Source organism: Carcharhinus amblyrhynchos, chromosome 8, assembly GCF_965287045.1.
Source record: "Carcharhinus amblyrhynchos chromosome 8, sCarAmb.v2.hapA, whole genome shotgun sequence".
NCBI lineage: Eukaryota > Metazoa > Chordata > Chondrichthyes > Carcharhiniformes > Carcharhinidae > Carcharhinus > Carcharhinus amblyrhynchos.
In genome coordinates this window covers 89,279,233-89,286,063 of record NC_137331.1, presented here as the reverse complement: position 1 = coordinate 89,286,063, position 6,831 = coordinate 89,279,233, and positions in this window count along the sequence as shown.

Here is a 6,831-nt window from a genome sequence, read left to right as displayed (position 1 = left end):
TGTGTGGGGGTTACGGGAAGAGGGGAGGAAAGAGCGCCTGGGTAAGATACTCTGTTAGAGAGTCAGTGCAAACTCGATGGGTTGAATGGTCTCTTCTGCACTGTAGAGACTCTATGATTCTAAGTGTCTTGCCCCATCTAGTCCACAAATGTGAAATTTAGACTGTGCACCAGCGTCATGCCAAGAAGCTGAAATCACTTTCACTTGAATCGCAATCAGAAGCTTCTAAAGATCAGGTGGCAGGGCAAAGTACCAGACACTGCAATGTTCACCTGAACTGGAATGCCAAGCATCCACACTATCCACACTGCTATGGCTGGCATGGTGGCACAGAAGTTAGCACTGCTATCTTACAGCGCCATGGACCCAGGTTTGATTCTGGGAGTCTGTGTGGAGTTTGCATACTCTCCCCACGTCTGTGTTGGTTGCTCCAGGTGTTACGGGTTTCCTCCCAGAGTCCAAAGACATGCAGGTTAGGTGAACTGGCCGTGCTCAATTGTCCTTTAGTATCCAATGTTGTGTAAGTTAGGTGGATTGGCATGGTAAATTGCCCCTTAGTGTCCAAAGATGTGTAGGTTAGGTGGATTAGCCATAGAGTTATGGGGCTAGGGTGGGTAAATGGGCCTAAGTGGGATACTCTTTCAGAGAGTTAGTGCGGAGTTGATGAGCTGGATGGGATTCTATGAATTGAGACAATCACAATTGAGTTGCACTGGTTCTGTAGCCAGAATGCCTGACATTCACTTACCAAAGCAAATCTTCTATGAAGAGGTGAACTTTCATGGCAATCAAACGAAGTATTATAAGGGCAGTCTGAAGGCATCATAGAAGTTTTGATATCGATATTGAGTCTTGGGAGAAGCTTGTCAAGATTGTTGCACTTGGCACAACCAAATAAAAAGTAACGTGGCCTCTTTTGAAAGCAACTGCATCAGGGGCAGAGAAAAAAGACACGGAGAGGAAATCCTGGGCCAGCAGCTCATTTTACATTAAGTCATCTGCAATACCCTGTCCCATTTATCATATATGATATGATTCTATTTGCAGTAGAACATTCCAGGCGCAGATTAACCTCGGCAGTCACCTACATAACCACCAGAACCTGACCATGTTGCTTATCCATGTTTGTTTCTAGTTAGGACAAGGTCACTTTAAGAGTTTGATCACATGACATAATGATGACATCAGTAGCTGTTTGAGCAGGCAAATAGGCAGTCTATCTTAACAGCCTGTAGGGTAAATACCTTTTTAATAAAGCACTTGCTTGTTTATACCTTTGAGGTCTGCAAGCCTATACTTCAAAAATACCACAAGAGAACTGGCAATGAGGAGGTCAGAACCACACAGGTAGACTCCACGGAGAAATAAAAATATACAGAAAAATCATCAATCCATACTAGGATTAAGAAGATAAAAACATCAATATATCAACGCCGGTATGGAGAGGTGTCAAATATCGGTAGCAGCCATCGAAGGAATTGAAATTTAATCAAACGTTTCAGAGAAAACAACATAGAAAAGAAGCTTTTTAACATAGAAAACAACATGGAAAAGAAGCCAGATGCTCCGCCCAGAAAGATTTGGAACCTTATGGGAAGCGATTGGAGTAAAAGTACCCTGCGATGATAAATTTAGAGCTGGAGGTGATGCAAAACTCAGGAGGAAACAGGTTGAGCTCAGTATTAAAGGAAAAGAAGCAAGACAGCGCTAAAAAACTTTGTGGCACATTGTCCTTACGTAAGCCATTCCCATAGGAAAAGTGGGGGAGATATTGGCACCGAGGGACCATATGATGAGAACACTGAACGATGGAGTTCGTACACTGAAAGATTCAACTACTTTGTCCAAGCAAACAAAGCAGTTCCAAATTTCCTGAGCATCATGTGGGGGTAAAGAAATCAACCAGCTGAGAACTCTGACATAGCCAGCCTCCAAAACCTACAATGAGATTGTGGAAATATTGCAGGGTCACCTCTCACTTCAACCTTTTGTCATTGCTGAGAGGTCCATACGTGTAACCAACAAGAAGGTAAGTCAATCACACAGTTCACAGCTACTTTAAAGAGCTTAGCTAAATTTGGAGCTGAGTTGAACTATACCATTAGAGACAGACTAGAGTGTGGTTAAGAACTGAAGCTATCCAGAAAAGCCTGTCAACAAAAAGCAACTTAGTCCTAAAGAAGGCTTTAGAAGTTACGATTTCTATGGAATTAGCAGCTAAGAAAGCCCAACAATTAAGCTTGAGCACTAACATCTATAAGGTATCAACTGAAACCTAAACCCAAAAGTTCGAAATTGCTACCAATGTGTAAAATCTGGGCACACAGCAGCAGATTTCTGGAATAAAGATACAAAATGTAGCAATTGTGGTTAAAAAAAAGGGAACATTGAACCTGCCCGTAGGAGTAAGAAAAAACAAGCTCCAAACAGAAAGTATAAAAAGCAAAAACCAAGTGAATCAAATGGAAAACTGAGCAGACGAGGAAAATTCCATGGGGTACAAAAAGGGAACAAAAAAAGACCAGAATCTCAGTCAGATCATGAACAGTCATTGAACATATTGGCCATTGCGGTTACAGCAAACAATTACTGGGTCAACACGAAAAAGCAGATTCCTGAAGTTCACCGACAACCTTCTGAAAAGTTTATCTTATTGACTGTTGAGTTTATTAATTGTCTATATTGAGAATTTTGATTGTTAACGTTATATTGTGTTTCATTGCAGAAACCTCTAATGTAAAGAGGGAGGGATTCCCGGTTGGAACAAGGTCTCTTTAAGAGTCCAATTACGTGATGTAATGATAACATCATCGGCTGTTTGCGCAGGCAATTGAGCAGTCTATTTTAACAGCCTGTAGAGTAAACACCTTTCTAATAAAGCTCTTGTTTGTTTGTACATTCAGGAATTATGGGGAAAAGGCAGGAGAATGGGGATGAGAAAAATATCAGCCATGATCAAATGGCAGAGCAGACCCCATGGGCTGACTAATTCTGCTCCTATGTTTTATGGTCTAGTCTGCAAACCTATACTTTTTAAAAACACAACAAACCAAACATCTCAGATGAAAACTATCACAGAGTTTTGCAGCACAGCAAGAAGCAATTTGTCCCAGTGTGTTTGCACAGGTCATTAAGCACCTTTCCATTCTAATCCCATCTTCCAGCACTTGGTCCAAAGCCTCGTATGCTATCGCATTTCAAATGCTGATCTAAGTGCTTCTTAAATGTTGTGAGGGTTCTCACCTCTACCACACTTTCAGACAGTGAGATACAGATTCTCACCACTCTCAGAATGAAAAGGTTTTCTTCAAATCCCCTCCCCCATACCTTAAATCTATGCCATGTTATTGACTCCTGTAATATGTGGGAAAGTTTCTTCCTGTCGATGTTCCTCATAGATCGTTTTCCATAGAATCCCTACATCAAACCAGCATTAACTCTCCAAAGGAGCATTTTACCTCTGCCCTATCCCTGTAACCCCACATTTAACATGGCTAAGCCACCTAACCTACACATCTTGGGACACTTATGGGCAATTTAGCAGGGCCAATCCACATAACCTGCACTTCTTTGGACTGTGGGAGGAAATATGAGTACCCAGAAGAAACCCACGCAGACACGATGAGAACATGAAAACTTGACACATTCATCCAAGGCAGGAATTGAACCCAGTCCCGGGCGCTGTGAGGAAACTGTGTGCCACTGTGCTGCTCATAATTTTGTACATCTCAATCAGGTCCTCTCTCAGCCTTCTCTGCTGTAAGGAAAACAAGAAGATCACGCATTTCGATACAGATATTCTTACCATAAGGAAAACAACCCAATCTATCCAACCTATTATTGCAGAAGGTAAGAGGGCATGGAGTTGGGGGTAGGGTGTTAGCGTGGATAGAGGATTGGCTGTCAAATAGGAGGCAGAGAGTGGGGGTCAATGGGTGCTATTCGGATTGGCGGTTGGTGACTAGTGGAGTGCCCCAGGGGTCGGTGCTGGGGCCTCAGCTATTTACCATTTATATAGATGATCTGGAGGAGGGAACCGAGTGTATGGTGTCAAAATTTGCTGATGACACCAAGATTGGTGGAACGGCAAATTGCGCGGAGGGTGTGGAGAGTCTGCAGAAGGATCTAGACAGGCTGGGCGAATGGGCCAGGAACTGGCAAATGGAATTTAATGTTGGCAAGTGTGAGGTGGTCCACTTTGGTAGGAATAACGGTAGGAAGGACTATTACTTATGTGGCGAAAAACTGCAGCAGGCGACGGTGCAGAGGGACCTCGGGGTCCTTGTGCATGAGTCGCAAAAACCCAGCCTGCAGGTGCAGCAGGTGGTCAGGAAGGCTAATGGGATGCTGGCCTTCATAGCGAGGGGGATTGAATATAAAAGTAGGGAGGTCTTGCTGCAGCTGTATAGGGCACTGGTGAGGCCACAGCTGGAGTACTGTGTGCAGTTTTGGTCGCCGCACTTACGCAAGGATATTTTGGCCTTGGAGGGAGTGCAGAGGAGGTTTACTAGGCTGATGCCGGAGTTGAGGGGGTTGAGCTACGAGGAGAGGCTGAATAAACTAGGCTTGTACTCATTAGAGTTTAGAAGAATGAGGGGAGATCTCATTGAGACATATAAGATGATGAATGGGATGGATAGGATAGAGGTGGAGAGACTCTTCCCGCTCAGAAAGGACAGTAGGACTAGGGGGCACAGCCTCAAGATAAAGGGGGGGCGGTTTAGAACGGAGTTGAGGAGGAACTTCTTCACTCAAAGGGTGGTGAATCTCTGGAATTCTCTGCCCGTTGAAGTGGTGGAGGCTGCCTCGCTAAATATTTTTAAGACGCGGGTTGATGGGTTTTTGAAAAGCGAGGGGATTAAGGGTTACGGGGAGAGGGCGGGAAAGTGGAACTGAGCCACGACAGATCAGCCATGATCTCATTGAATGGCAGGGCAGGCTCGAAGGGCTAGATGGCCTACTCCTGCTCCTATTTCTTATGTTCTCTCTCCATATCAACCAGCCTCTTTTCATTGCTCAAAGGACGAACAAGGTCTAGGTTGGCAATACGTGATAACAGCGAGAATGGGTAATGGTTAATCCTCCGTAGTGTCATTGATTTTCAGCTCTTACAGGATATCACTATGTATTCCAAATTCACATATAATCATTTTAAGTAACAATAATGAATGAAGTGAATTTGTAATGTAGGAATAGATGGACAATGAATGCTGGCTTAGAGTCAGCAAAGCCCACATCCCTTGAATTAATAAAATAATTTGATCTGATTTATTATTGTCACATATATTGGGATACAGTGAAAAATATTTATTCTTGCCCACTATACAATCAAAACATACCATTCATAGAGTACATAGAGGAGAAGGAAAGGAGAGGGTGCAGGATATAGTGTTACAGTCACAGCTAGGGAGGAATGGTGGCACAGTGGTTAGCACAGCTGCCTCATTGTGCCAGGGACCTGGGTTCGATTCCTAGCTTGGGTGACTGTGTGGAGTCTGTATGTTCTCCCCATGTCTGTGTGGGTTTCCTCTGGTTTCTGCCCACAGTCTGAAAGACAAAAAACAAAGAAAATTACAGCACATGAACAGGCCCTTCGGCCCTCCAAACCTGCACCGACCATGCTACCCGACTGAACTAAAACCCCCTACCCTACCAGGGACCATATTCCTCTATTCCCATCCTATTCATGTACTTGTCAAGATGCCCCTTATAAGTCACTACCATATCCGCTTCCACTACCTCCCCTGGCAATGGGTTCCAGGCACCCACTACACTCTGTTTAAAAAATCTGCCTCGTACATCTCCTTTAAACCTTGCACCTTAAACCGATGTCCCCTAGTAATTGGCTCTTTCACCCTAGGAAAAAGCTTCTGACTATCCATTCTGTCCACGTCTTTCATAATCTTTTAGACTTCCATCAGGTTTCCCCTCAATCTCTATCACTCCAGTGAGAATAAAACAAGTTTCTCCAACCTCTCCTCATAGCTAATGCCCTCCATACCAGTCAACATCCTGGTAAATCTTTTCTCTACCCTCTCCAAAGCCTCCACATCCTTCTGATACTGTGGCAATTAGAATTGGACATATATGCCAAGTGCGGCCTAACTAAGATTCTATAAAGCATCAACATGACTTGCCAATTTTTAAACTTAATAGCCCGGCTGATGAAGGCAAGCACGCCGAATGCTTTCTTGACTACCTTCTTCACCTGCATTGCCATTTTCAGTGACCTGTGTACCTGTACACCCAGGTCCCTTTGCCTATCAATACTCTTTAGGGCTCTGCCATTTACTGTATATTTCCTATCTGTATTAGACCTTGGAAAATGCATTACCTCACATTTGTCTGGATTAAATTCCATCTGCCATCTCTCCACCCAACTCTCCAACTGATCTACATCCTGCTGTGTCCTCTGATGGTCCTCATTGCTATCCGCAAATCCACCAACCTTTGTGTCATCCGCAAACTTACTAATCAATCCAGTTACATTTTCCTCCAAATCAGTTATATATTTATATATTACAAATAGGAAAAGTCCCAGCACTGATCCCGGAGGAACACCACTTGTCACAGCCCTCCATTCAGAAACACATCCGTCCACTGCTACCATCTGTCTTCTTTGACCAAGCCAGTTTTGTATCCACCTTGCCAGCTCACCTCTGATCACATGCGACTTCACATTCTGCAATGTTAATGTCAGCCTAGCTTTCACCTGTCGTTCTACATTTTTGAAAGTTTTGCATGCTGATTTCAGATTTGCAGAGCTTCTTTTCCACTTGGTGCTGCCTTTCTTTGCTTCAGTGCAGACATGCAGCACTACCTCAGCGCCTC